At 41.2% G+C, this 13,311-nt stretch overlaps 1 long non-coding RNA gene across 1 annotated transcript in view; it reads right to left on the bottom strand.

Moving 5' to 3' along the window:
- The window catches only part of LOC122172192 (uncharacterized), a 91,320-nt gene extending 78,724 nt beyond the window's left edge, over positions 1-12,596 (bottom strand). The window contains exon 1 of the long non-coding RNA XR_010589688.1: positions 10,186-12,596. This is a non-coding gene — a long non-coding RNA (uncharacterized LOC122172192). The remainder of the gene's footprint in view (positions 1-10,185) is intronic.
- Between the last annotated feature and the right edge of the window lie 715 nt (positions 12,597-13,311).

Genomic DNA, 13,311 nt, shown 5'->3' with positions numbered 1-13,311 from the left:
GGGAAAGAATCCCTAGTTTCCCAATGGTGAAATCAATTTACCCCATAAAAAACAGTTACTTACCTTTCTGTAACTGTTGTTCTTCGAGATGTGTTGCACATATCCATTCCACCGTAGGTCTGTGCACGCCTCGTACACAGTTGTTGGAAGACTTTTCCCCTCAACAATACCCACTGGGGCAGCTTGAGCGTTAGTGTTTAGTGCTGGATAGACTCTGATAGAGAGGGGAAGGAGGGCAGGTTGTGGAATGGGTATTGGCAATATACCTCAAGGAACAACAGTTTCACAAAAGTAGGTAACCATTTTTTCTTTTTCAAGTGCTTGCATATGTCCATCCCACTGTAGGTAGCTTACAAGCAGACAAACATGGAAGTGGGCTCAGATTATACCTGAACAATGATTGTAGGACAACTTGTTCAAAATTGGCATTGTCCCCAGACTGATGGGACATGGCATAATGAGAAGAGAAAGTGTGGACTGATGACCAGAATACTGCTTTACAAATGGGTATTGGTGCCAAGAAAGTTGGTAAAAGGTGCCTGTGCTCTAGTAGAATGTGCCAACTCTAGCTGGTCGGGTTATATTAGCCAATTGACAGCATAAACGCATGCACAAAGAGATCCAGGATGAGATTCTCTGAGTGGAAACTGGTTTACCCTTGGCTCTGTCCACAACCACAATCAACAACTGCATGGAGGATCTAAAGAACTTCATACGATCCAGGTAGAAAGCTCTTCTCAGATCCAACAAATGACAGCTCACCTCATCTCTACGTGTATGTGATTTCGAGAAGAAAGTCAGCCTGGTTAACATAAAATTAGATACTACCTCCATGAGAAATTTTGAGTGAGGGCAGAGATAAACTTTATTCTTATGGAAAACGGGTTCGGGAGGCTCTGACACTAGGGCTCTCAACTCACCCACCCTTGTGGCTGAGGTAATGGCAACTAAAAATGCTACTTTCACAGAGAGCTGGAGCAGAGAGCAAGTTGCAAGGGGTTCAAATGGCAGTCCAGTTAACTTTGCTAGGACCACATTCAGATCCCAAGGATGGATAGGGTCTTGCAAGTGTGGTTACAATCTAACCAAGTCCTTTAGGAATCTGGTAATGATGAGGCTGGAGAAAAGAGATCTACTATCCACCCAGGAATTGAAGGCTGTGACCAAACTCTGATGTTTTAGGTATAGAAGATAGTCCAATATGAGGTTCAGGGATGCATGCTCTCGGGATAAGCCTTTCTGATGGGACCAAATGGAGAAGCCTTTCCATTTAGCCAGATAAGTGTCCCTAGTTGAGTGTTTTCTACTATACAGAAGCACTTTCTGAACCTCCTTAAAACAGGATCTCTAAAGGTGTTAACTACAATGCATCTACACTGTCAGGTGGAGGGCTTGCACGTTGGGATGGAGCAAGCAGCCAAGCTCATGAGAACTCACATCTGGATCCAGAGGGGGAGAGAGTGAAAGCTTAATTGACAAGCTCAGTAGAATTGAGTATCAGTGTTGTTGGGGCTACAAGTATAAAACAAGCATGGTCTTGTTTGACTTTGAACAATACCCTGGGCAGCAAGAGAAGTGGAGGGAAGGCATACTGAAGGGGATCCCTTCCAAGATAGCAGAAAAGCATCTGTTAGTGAGCCTGGGCTGAGAATTCCCTGAGACCAAAACAGATGGCATTTTCTTTTTGGGCTTTGTTGCAAACAGGTCCACTTGGGGAGTCCCCCAGAGCTGGAAGATGGATCTGACAATGTCTGGTCATAAAAACAGTCATGGTGATTGGAGAAGGTCCTGCTCAGTCAACCCACCAATGTGTTCTGCTTCCCTAGAAGGTAAGTCACCCTGAGATGAATTGAATTGGTTATGCAAAAGCCCCAGAGGCAAATTGCCTCCTGGCATAACTGGATTGGCCACACTCCTCTCTGTTTATGTAAAACAGTCTCAGAGTTGTCTCTTAGAATTAACAAGTTCTTTCCTACTACATACAGGAGGAAAGCTGAACAGGCAAGACACAAAGCTCTCGACTCCCTGACATTTATGAGCCATTCATGAAACAACCAGAAACCTAGAGTCTGCAGGGACCGCATGTGAGTCGCCCAACCTAGGGCTGAAGTGTCTGTGACTAGAGTGAGGGTTGGTAGCAGGAGGATAAAGGGCACTCCCGCACACAGACTTCGTAGATGTGCTGCCACCACAACCATGCACTTCGTGAAAACCTGAGGAACAGTTGAGAGACTGAATGGGAGCACCATGAACTAAATAATGAGACCCATTTGCCACAAATCTGAGAAACCTCATATTGCAACATGGAAGTAAGCATCCTTTATGTCTCGACCAACACATCAAAATGTTTCTTTGGATGTAGTGGCTGGACAGGAGGAGCTCACTGATGCTGAAGAGAAGGGCGGTGGATGTCGTCTCCCATAACTCCTTTCTCTTCAATGGATCTTGAAACCAGCAAGCAAAATCCTGGTGTCTGTATGGCAGCTGAGGATGGAGCTATTTCCTCTTTGATGCCAAGATATTATAATGTCTCCCTGGAATCTTTTAGGCTATGGACCCTATCATCTGTCTTATCCAAAAAACAGAAAGGGACCTTCAAAAGGCAAGTCCTGGACTTCTGGGGGAGCCCAGATGATTGTAACTACAAACATCTCATAGAAATGGTTGATGCCCTGGTTCGAGCCACCACATCTGTGCCATCAAAAATGTTCTGGAGAGCAGTCCTGGTAACTAACTTTCCCTCAGCCACCATTACTGCCAAGTCCTGCCTAAGTTCTCTGGTAACTTGTCTTTAAGTTTTATAATGTTTTCCCAGAGGGTGAAGTCATAGCAGCTCAGGAGTGCCTATTGGTTTGCAAACCTTAGTTGCAGACTTCCTATAGAATAAAGTTTGCATCCAAATAAGTCCAGCCTCTTTGTCTTTTGGTGTTGATGCTTAGTGTCCTAGTAGCTGCCACTACCAAGGAATCTGGGGAAGAGTGAGAGTACAAATACTCAACCTAATGATATTTTTTACAGGCAAGAAATAATTTACCCTTAGAAATACAGATTGTTCCCTTAGTCCTAAGAAAGAATCATTTTCCTTTTGCCTTCTGGTAGAGTGGCAGAAACTTGTGGGACTGCCATGCAGGAAACATAGGTTCAGAATGGGAGCTGGAGCCTGTGGGTGTCTCAAGGAGGCTAGTGACTGAAGGAATTGGCCATCTCTGGAACAGCTGGAAAAAAAGATTTGCTGCAGGGCCTGAAGCGTTTGGTGAGGGCAGAGGAGGCCCACTAGGAGAGATTTCTGATTTAAAAAATTACAGAGAGCTACTCCCAACTCCTACCTTCTAGATGAAGCCTGATTTCAGGCTCCTGCAATCTGCAGCTGACGCAGGGCCTCCAAAGAGTGCCAAGTCAACTAGTGCTAATTGCACTGCAGATTTTAGCATAATTAGTTGTTCTGAAACTGATTTAACCAGATTGAAGCCTCTACTTCCATTTTGTTTTGGGATTGTAAGCAGTGTGCATATTTGATTACATTGACTTCAGGTGTCAAATGAAAGGGTGACAATGGCTTATTCAGAGACCTGGAGAAGGTGCATTCAAATCTGACTGCCATGAAAACAAACAGAGATGGCAAGTAAATGAGCAGTAGGGAATTAACGAAGAGTGACTGCTGTTGCAAAGCCACTGTGGATGTAACTGCCCTTCCCCGCCTTTTATAATAGCTCAGTTAATCTCTAAAGCTTTGATCCTGGAATCTGACTCTCATGACTGGACCTGGTTGGCTATACAGAGTACCACTGGCTTCAGTGGCAGTACCAGTACCTGAATTCAGTTTTCTTAAAGAATGCAGCGTTAGTGAAAGGTGCCTGGTTGACAACCCTGGAAAGCAAAGTCCGCTTGTTGTCACCAACCAGGTGCAGCATAAGCCATTAGAGTTCAAGTTTCCCCACCTGTCATCTGGAAAACTCCAAGGAGAAAGGAACTCTACTTTTTGGAATGCCGATGGACAGAAATGCTAACAAACCCTCATATCATTCATATAAATTGTGAAAATTTCAGTCCCCTTGAATAGCTATTCAGGATGCTATTGTCACCCTATCAGCTGCAATGTAATATACATTTGGCATTGTGGCATCGCTTTCCTTGGTATTTCAGCAGAAAAGAAATGTTATTCTGTCACACTTATCTAAGCAGAAAGGGCATTATCATTCCTTCATACTATATGAGAGCTCCCTAAAGGGGCAATACAGGGCTAAGCAATATGCCGAAAAGGTTTGGGAAAATAAACAATGTCAGTTTGCCCCTTTAAATACTATCATGACAATTTTTCAAGGCATTTAGTGAGAAAATGCAGCTCTTTAAACGCCTAACTAATCAATATAGAGAACCAAGTGTGCAATCCATTTTGTGAGAAAAGGCAACCTTTTCAGGTTAATTCTTCACTCTCAGAGACAACACCAGAGTCAATATATAACTTAAAACAGCCCTTTTAAAATATACAAATAATTAGGTCCCATTTAGCACTAAGAGGCCCTCTGGAACAGGCCACCAGAAGCAGACAATCTGATAAACACCCAGGGGAATGAGCCTGAAAAGAAAAAAAACAAACTATGCCTGTAATTTAAAAGAAAAAGGACACAATGCTATCGCATTCATTCAGAGTTAATAGCAATTCTAGCAATTCTGTGAATATGAAACACACAACCTTTCAGTTGCAGAAAAGCTGTTCGTTTTATGTGAAATTAAGCTGGAATGAGGTTAGCAGCAAGAATCCTGACCCTTTGTAAAAGGCAAACTTGACAGCAAAACACAAATATTCCATTAAACCCAGGGAGATGGCATCACGTGCTAGTGAAGCCTTTCAAAGTGCCAACATGCCTTCCTTCTTTGAGGTGTATATTCCTTTTGCACCACCTAGCGACTGAAATGCTACATTATCCACATTCTTTGTGGCTTACTGTAGAAGCATCAAATTCACAATGGGACTATTTTCTGGCTAACAAACATTTAGACTCAAAATTAGGTTGTTTCTTGCTTAATATTTAGGTATGCTTAAAAAAATAAAGTGTAGACAGTAGTTGAGGCAGAGGCAACAGACAGGGTAATGCTATGAATTTGTCACTGCTTATCTATTACGGTCCCTAGTTGTGCAGCTAGATAATTGCCTCCTGATAATAGTTCAGAGTTTGATAATGACTGAAGTTAGGCAGCTAACAGTTTATCAGTGTCTAGGTGCAGGTCTGTGCAACTTTAGATTAAAGAGCAGGCACTTTGGCAATAGCTATAGTGATAAAATGTGCAGATGATCTTCCTGATTACTGGTCATGTTACAGCATAACTGCCATTTCCTAATAAGGAGGTAGATCAGAAGTGCAGCTGGATCCAAGAAGTGACTGGGCCTAGTGCAAAGATTTATTTTCATATGGTACACTACATAGTATGCAGTCTAGCAGTCACATAGGGCTCTTTACATCCAGGGACCCTCTGCCCCACTGCCAAACAGCTGAGAGCTCCAGTTATAGAAGTGTTGATTGACCATCATGCTAACAGAGCCCTGCAGCCCCTCCTCCACCCTCTGTTTCCTTCCCATCCAACTATGTTCTGACAATACTGTTAGGAAGGGGCTGTTTAGAGGTTTTATTCCTCTTGTCTCCTATCCTCAATTTGTTTGTGTTGTACTCCCTCTGCTGGCTGGCATATATGCCCAGATACCTCTGTCCTCATTAGGCAGCCAACTTCTAGGGCTGGGGTGTTGTACATACACTTGAAGGTTCCGGAGCTCACTAGGTGTCAGGGAGAACACCCAGATAAAGCCTAGGACCAGCTCTGATGGCTTAATGCATGACCTTTCTTTGCAAGGACTAGTTCATCTCTCCCACAAGCAAGTAATTGCTGGGACATATTAGTAAAGAAGAAAAACAGAAGCCCTCTGTTTTCATGTTTTCATTTCAGAGTGTGATGCAAGCACTGTGTTAGTGTCTTATATTGCAGCACTGCTAACTGCCACATTGTTGCATACCTTGCATAACACCATCTTCTAACATGTAACCTTATGGTCTATATAACGTCCACCTGGCACCTTCCATGAGTACTACTTTAAAATACTAAATAAGGACCCAATGTAATAGACTTTGTGCTGTCTGTTGCATACAGTAGGTACTAGTGTGTGTTAAGGAGAAAGAAGCAGCTAGTTAAGGCAACCTGCAAGTACTATGAAAGATATCAAATATGATGTACTGAATGTCCCAAATGAAAAGGGGCATAAAACATATTAGGAATTTAAACCCAGGTTTGTATGGTCTTGTGAGTGAGGCACTAGGACTAAGGCTGTGCACAGACTTCCTATATGACCTTAGGTAATTCACTTGATTTCCCCGTGCCTCAGTTTCGTATTGTACAATGAGGATAATACTACTTCCCCTGCCTCACAAGGGTGTTGTGAAGATAAATTAATGTTTCTGAGGCACTAAGAAGATGAGGGCTATACACTGCTGTCCCACCCACCACCAAAGAGCAGTGGAGGCTTCAAAGGCTGCTGGTGAAGAAGGATAAGTGCCATTAAATGAACATCATTGCACCACAGTTAGAAAACCTTTTAAAAATGCCTTCTTAAGTTCTATCCCAAAAAGACACCTGGGGAGTGCAGGCACCAGCAGAGAGTACATGCTGGGGTGAAACACAAAGCAGGAAGAAATTAATAATTACTATATTTAGCTTTGTCTTATACAGGCCCTTGCATCCCTGGCTCTCAAAGCCGTTTACAAACATTAATGCATTAAGCCTCACAAAACAAACGAGTTAGGGAAATATTAATTGCATTTTGCAGATTGGGAAACTGAAGCACAGAGCATTTAATATGACTTATCTCCAGTCACACAGGAAGTCTGTAATAGAGCTGGCCGCATAACTCGGATCTCATCACTTCTAGTCCTGAACTTTAGCCACAATTCCATCCTCCCTAAGCCTATGCTCAGAAATGCATCTGCAGTTCAGGACCTGTGAAAAGGAAGAAATGTGAGAGATCTGAATTCTCAGTGTGCTGAATGCCCCTCTTTGCTGATTTGTGACATTTATTATACTGAGATGGTTGGATTGTCCTTAAAGGTGAACTGCAAATGCACAAAACCAAGAATTTCAACCTTAATATTAAATTTCTTTGCCTTTTATAGTTTTTGTCATGAGATTAGCATTATTTAAACCTAGCACATGTCTAGGAATTTCCTTGGTTTAATAAGTCCCAATAAAAGTTTTTAAAAGCCACAAGCTTTCCTGTCAGGTTATAAAACCTAAAACTTATAAAAATATACCTAAAAGATCAGTTTGAATTTTCTAAGCCAATACAAGGATTTTTAAAAATAAAAACAAATGAAATATCTTCTTCCTCTTCCATTTTAGTCACTTGTGGCGTGTAGGCAAACAGAATCTGTTTATTAATCTAATTGATTAGAAGTAGGAACAAAAATAAACCCAAACTCTAGGGAAGAAAGGCAAGGAAGGAGTGTGGATCCATCCTAAATACTTGCTTTGGAAAGCAACAGTTACAGGCAAGTGATTTACCACTTCTTCAAAGTTCAGTACATTAGCATAGATCTCTACTGTAGGAGATTTAGCACTTGGATCAATCACATACCAAAGACATTCATAGGCTCCATACAAGGATAAACTGAAAATGCAGAACAACAGGATGTTGCTATACAAGCAAAGAGTGAAACACCAAGAAGACTGCCTGACAGCTGTGCACTTCTCATGAATGGTTCAGATGTAATACACCGTGTACAGGAAGGGCACTCTACTCCTATATAAAAGAAAAAGCTTCTTTTGAAAAAACACCAAGCAGCGAGACATTGAGAAACCCGGGTTCAAACAAAGTTTTATGAGGAGAGTTAGAGTGCACTCAGCCTGTAAAATAGACTAACAATGATGACAGGCCATAGCTTGACGTGGAGTCTAGGCAATATCATCTCATAATAGTATATAATGATCCACTGCAGTTTTTATGAGATGGTTACCATTGCCAACAGGTGATTGAATGGCTTTTCATATGGCCATCAAGTGATGAATCTTGCTAGAGAATAGAAAGGAGAAAGGCAGTTAGAGGGCCATTTATTTTGACGTTTCTTTGACCCACGCCAACTTAACTGTGTGTGTCAAAAGAAAACGCAATGCATGGCTTTTGTCCATTTCCGATAAAAATCAGATGGATCTTTTCAGATCAGTCTTATCAAGCAGGCCCTTCCTCCAACATAAGCATGCAGAGGAGGGGAAAAATACAGGGTTTGTAGATAAGGTGATTGCCTAATTAAAGTGGACATGTAATACAAGCCTGCCCTTCTAAAATATGGTGCAGAGTCGATCCGTCTGATTTTTTAGTTCACTCATACTGCTACCTAGTCACAGGGCACCATAATAAGGGTTCAATGAGGGCCGGATTGCATGACATAATGGGCTTTTAAATAGGTGGCTTTAGGTGTAACAAGCTCTTGCTACACCAGACTACTAGCAAATGTGTGGAATCATTTTCCCAGTTATTAATGAACATATAATCTATAAATAACAAGCACAATGATCACCCACAAAAATGTACTCAGGTTTGCATATAGAAAAATTTGAGTTTCAGTACAAGGTATTACCTCAACCACCTTGTGTCTCTCATACTCTGGGAACAACATAGCTCCAACAACACTGAAATGAGATAAGTAAACCAATTTACTACAAAAAGAACAGGAGTACTTGTGGCACCTTAGAGACTAACAAATTTATTTGAGCATAAGCTTTTGTGGGCTACTTCATCGGATGCATAGAATGGAACACACAAAAAGAAGATATTTATACATACAGAGAACACGAAAAGGTGGAAGTAGCCATACCAACTGTAAGAGGCCAATTAATTGAGATGAGCTATCATCAGCAGGAGAAAAAAAAAAACTAGCCGTCACCTTCAGCCCCCAACTAAAACCTCTCCAGCACATCATCAAAAATCTACAACCTATCCTGAAAGATAATCCCTCACTCTCACAGATCTTCTGTGTGTTCCATTCTATGCATCCGATGAAGTGGGCTGTAGCCCACGAAAGCTTATGCTCAAATAAATGTGTTAGTCTCTAAGGTGCCACAAGTACTCCTGTTCTTTTTGTGGATACAGACTAACACGGCTGCTACTCTGAAACCTGTCAATTTACTACACTTGCTCAGACATGACACAGTCTCCTGATGTCACAACTATAAACGTTGTGAGTAAAAACAGTTGTACAAGATACATTGGGGGGAAAACAAGGTTCCCTTGAGTATTTTATTTTGGTTCCCAATACAAAATCTTAAACAAAGAGCATCTTTCCCCATTGCTAAAGTTATGCTAGCCTTCTATTGTATGTTTCACCCTGTCCTCTTAACACCCCCCAAAACTAAACCAGTGTGCCATTCACAGAGCCCTAGAGCAGGCACTGTTACACAGAAATTCCATGAAATGAATTAAATAAGAGTGAAGTGTATAATACTGTTCCAGAACAGACTCTCTCTGTGTGAGAGGGGATTAGGGATAGTAAGAACAATTTGACAAAAGTAAGAACCTTTCATATTTAAACCTGTTGTTTAGGGGATTTTTGGAAAGTCAGACCCAAGATCATCTTGGGCACTGTCAGGGTTTCCTCCCCACTCTGAACTCTGGAGTACAGATGTGGGGACTCGCATGAAAGACCCCTAAGCTTATTTCTACCAGCTTAGGTTAAAAACTTCCCCAAGGCACAAATTCTTTCCTTGTCCTTGGACGGTATTGCTGCCACCACCAAGTGATTTACACAAAAATTCAGGAAAAGTGTCATTTGGAATCCCCATTTCCCCCAAATATCCCCCAAGCCTCTTCACCCCCTTTCCTGGAGAGGCTTGAGAATAATATACTAACCAATTGGTTACAATGTGAGCACAGACCAAACCCCTTGGTTTTTAGGACACTGAAAATCAATAAGGTTCTTAAACGAAGAATTTTATTTATAAAAAAAAGTAAGAGAATCACACCTTGCAAAAATCAGGATGGACGGTAACTTTACAGGGTAAAAAAAAAAAAGATTTAAAACACAGAGGATTCCCCTCTAGGCTCAGCTTCAAAATTACAAAAACAGGAATAAAACTCCCTCTTAGCGTAGGGAAAATTCACAAGCTAAAACAAAAGATAATTTAAGGCATTTCCTTGCCCTTACTTACAATTTTTGTAATCTTAGATGCTCATTTAGGTATGTTTTCAGGAGATATTTCTTCTGCCTGGTCTCTCTCTCTCCGTCCAGAGAGGGAACAAAAAAGAGAGCACAAACAAAATCTCCCCTCCCAGATTTGAAAGGATCTTCTTTCCTTATTGGTCCTTTTGGTCAGGTGCCAACCAGGTTAGTTGAGCTTCTTAACCCCTTACAAGTAAAGTGATTCAATACCTCTGGCCAGGAGGGATTTTATGTTATTGCATACATAAAAGGTTGTTACCCTTTCCTTTATATTTATGACACCAACAAAAATACAAGTCTGGTTAATTCTGCCATCCACAATTTCTGCCTTTGATATTTTTGCAGAGGTATTTAAGACAATTTGGGGAAATTTCTGAGGCTCAACATATCTTAGGCATGAACTGTGATTTCTATGGTCTCATTGTATCACAATGTCTGTGGATGCTGCCTGTGGCTATTGTCACCCAGAAGTTCTGGCAGGTTAGAACAGTAGATAAGAAAAGGTGCAGTTAGAACCGTGAGCAGCTGGAAGGAGGCAGGAGGGGCTGACCCAGAACAGGGGACCCACGTTGGTAAACTGAAGTTAAGCTAAACTCCTCAAAGCACATTATTATTTAAAACCTACAAGGCTTGGAAATGCCACATTAAGGTAAAAATGACCAAAAACGCATATACAATCCAAAATCTGGCACTATTTGGCTGGACACCAACTGGAATACCCTGTCCTATTCATCTCAGGAGGCAGGATCCCTTCTCTAGCATATCAGAGCCACTCCCTAGCTGCTGTGTTTCTGATGGATATCAGAGCAAGTCACCCTTCTGAAAACCAAATCACTTATTTAGGCACCTAAATATGGATTTAGCACCATAACTTTAAACACCGATTTGTGAACATTTGACCTTTTCATTTGTTTTCTTGCTGAGAATGGCACATTTGGCTGCTTTAAATGCATAATGAAAATTCTGGTTACTGCAAATTGGAGGGGACCCCTAGGATTGAGAACAAGATTTGATGGTAACAGCCTAAGGAAGGGCCGGTGACTTTGGTAAGGTGTGCAGTAGGGAAACTCTCTCTGATGCCCCTTAGGAACTACACAGGTTGGGAGGGATGTGTTAGAGAGGGGCTCCCACCTGTGGGATTTAGACACCTAAAATGCCTAGTACAGAGACTGGGTAAATGGGCCCGGATTATGGAATTTACATGCCTTGTTTGAAATTTTTGGAAGCCAGGAAAATTGTAAAGTCCTAGAAAAAGAAGCTCCTTTTTTCTTTACCCATCTTTCTTTTCATAAAATCCCAGAGAAGCCCATAGAAAAGACTATGTTCCATTTGCATGCTGAAGTACCCAAATACTAAAGTTACAGCTGTGCGTGGAATGTTAACTCTGCCCCCATGTGCAAATGCATTATTATAGAGCTCTTAATTTACATGATTACAGATCATACAGAGTATAGTACCATACAAGTCCGGGGTGTGGGAATACGATTCATATTGTCAATGTTAGAGGTGCACCCAGGGCACAAGCATACTGTTGCTTCATTTTTTGCTGAAAAGTGGGCAGGAATACAGGGAGCAGAGTTAAGGTTCATTTTGAGAAATCTTAGTCCAGCATCTTTATATTTTCCATATTTTAAAGGTTTTACCCTTTTTCTTGGCTTTCCACTTTTTTTAAAATTTAAGAGACTAAAATATTCAAAGTCCCCCTCTTCATTATGTATTCATGGGTTTCATGTTTCTTGGCTGGGGTATTAGCGGACACACTTTTCTCTATGCAATGTGACTTTTGTTTTCTAAATTTTTTCCATTTCTTCCCATATCTAGCATATTTTGCCAAGTGGCTATCTTCAGCATTCACTATAGACGGCTTTGAAAAACTTTGTCCGTGCTGGCTACAATGCAGTTGTTTAAGAATGTTATATTGCCTTCCGCTGCCTCAGGGTTTTTATGTGGATATGGCAAACAAATAACTGTAATCCTGGCAATTTTTTCCACCCCACAAAAACCACAGAAGCAAGAATCAGATTTGGAAAAATTAGTGCAGTAACCCCTGCAGGCTAATTCCCTAATGCTAGTTGCTCACACATCTGTTCTAGCCTGACCCTTTTCCAAAGGGAGGGTCAAATTTGCTGGTTCCAACTTTCAGAAACTTGCTGTTCACTGCATTTTTATTCCCAGCCTAATTAGAGGTTTTGTGATTCAACGTGAAGCCCTAGGGAGCATATACAGTACCCAAATACGATTCCAGCAAGTTACAAAGAAAAAATAAAAAAAATCCAGGGCATTAACCTTTTCATCATCAAAGAACATGGAGTCTGTGTCACCTACATCTTGCAGTGTTCCACAGGAACTCTCAGGTATCCTTTTACCATCATGCTTTAGGCAATGAAAAAAAGAGCTAAGTAAAAAGTTAGATTATATGAAGGCAAGGGGTACTATTATTTTTATTATTTTTTTAAATCCAAAAAATTCAAAGCCATTATGTTTGTTCAGAATAAAGCTGATGCCAGAGTACAGAGATGTCTGAGAGAAAAGATGGCTCAGCAGTTAGAGTGCTAACCTGGGTCTCAGGACACACATTTAATTTCCTGCCCCACCACAAACATCCTGTGTGACCATGGGCAAGTCACGCAGTCTCTCTGTTCCTGAGTTCCTCATCTGTAAAATGGGGATAAGCAGCTCCGCCCTACCTCCCAGGAGTGTTGTGAGGATAAATACATTGAAAGGTTCTGAGGTGCTCAGCTACTATCATAATGGGGATCACATAAGTGTTTAAGATAGATAGATGTCCTATTCCTGGTTAATAAATAACATATTAATATTGCCTAAAACTATACAATTTGGAAAATTGATGTTGTTTTTACCCATAGTATTATTTGTTTGTTTTAAGCACCAGCAGCACTACTGAGCAAAGTGCAGAATCCTACAGGTTGTGTTGAACCAGAAACAGGAAATGGTAGTGGTAATGAGTAGTCAGAGTTTCTCTTCTGTTAGAATGAGAAAAGATCCCAACACTAAGCCAACCGCCACCAAGACATTTAAAGGTAAATCAGAACCTACTGCACTCTATAAAGAAGACTGCTTGCCACATGGGAAGGCTTGCTTTAGTAGTGAACAG

Source organism: Chrysemys picta, chromosome 8 (assembly GCF_011386835.1).
Source record: "Chrysemys picta bellii isolate R12L10 chromosome 8, ASM1138683v2, whole genome shotgun sequence".
Taxonomy (NCBI): domain Eukaryota; kingdom Metazoa; phylum Chordata; order Testudines; family Emydidae; genus Chrysemys; species Chrysemys picta.
Note: the sequence above shows the minus strand (reverse complement) of the source record. Positions and strands in the feature narration are given on the sequence as shown.